Source organism: Gavialis gangeticus, unplaced genomic scaffold (genome assembly GCF_001723915.1).
Source record: "Gavialis gangeticus isolate Ggan-Ray unplaced genomic scaffold, GavGan_comp1, whole genome shotgun sequence".
NCBI classification, from domain to species: Eukaryota; Metazoa; Chordata; order Crocodylia; family Gavialidae; genus Gavialis; species Gavialis gangeticus.
Window position 1 is genome coordinate 56741789 of NW_017729004.1, and position 586 is coordinate 56742374.

Genomic DNA, 586 nt, shown 5'->3' on the forward strand with positions numbered 1-586 from the left:
GTTTCTTTTGAGGAATGACTATTTGAATGATAGTATATGAGATTAAAGTGGTGCAAACTGGAAGACGAAGGCCAAAGCAGACCTTTGGTTTACATAAGGGCTACCTTAATGACTTCAGTGAGTGAAAGTGAGAGCAGAATTCAGCATAAACAGATACAGGAGTATGTGCCACTTGTGCTCAAAGCCAAATCTGCTAATTTGATCTCATAGATTTTATAGACATTAGGGCTTGGAGGGACCTCAGAAGATCATCGAGTCCAGCCCCCTACCCCAGGGGCAGGAAGTCAGCTGGGGTCACAGGATCCCAGTAAGATAAACATCCAATTGGCTCTTGAAGGAATCCAAAGTAGGTGCTTGTACTACCTCTGGTGGCAGTCTGTTCCAGGTCTGGGGGGCTTGGACTGTAAAGAAGTTCTTCCTTATGTCCAGCCTGGAACAGTTTTGGAGAAGTTTGTGGCTGTTTGACCTTGTCATCCCATGGGGTGCTCTGGTGAACAGGTGTTCCCCCAGATCCTGATGTATATCACTTACATACTTATAGGCAGCCACCAGGTAAACCCTGAGCCTGTGCTTTTCCAGGCTGAAG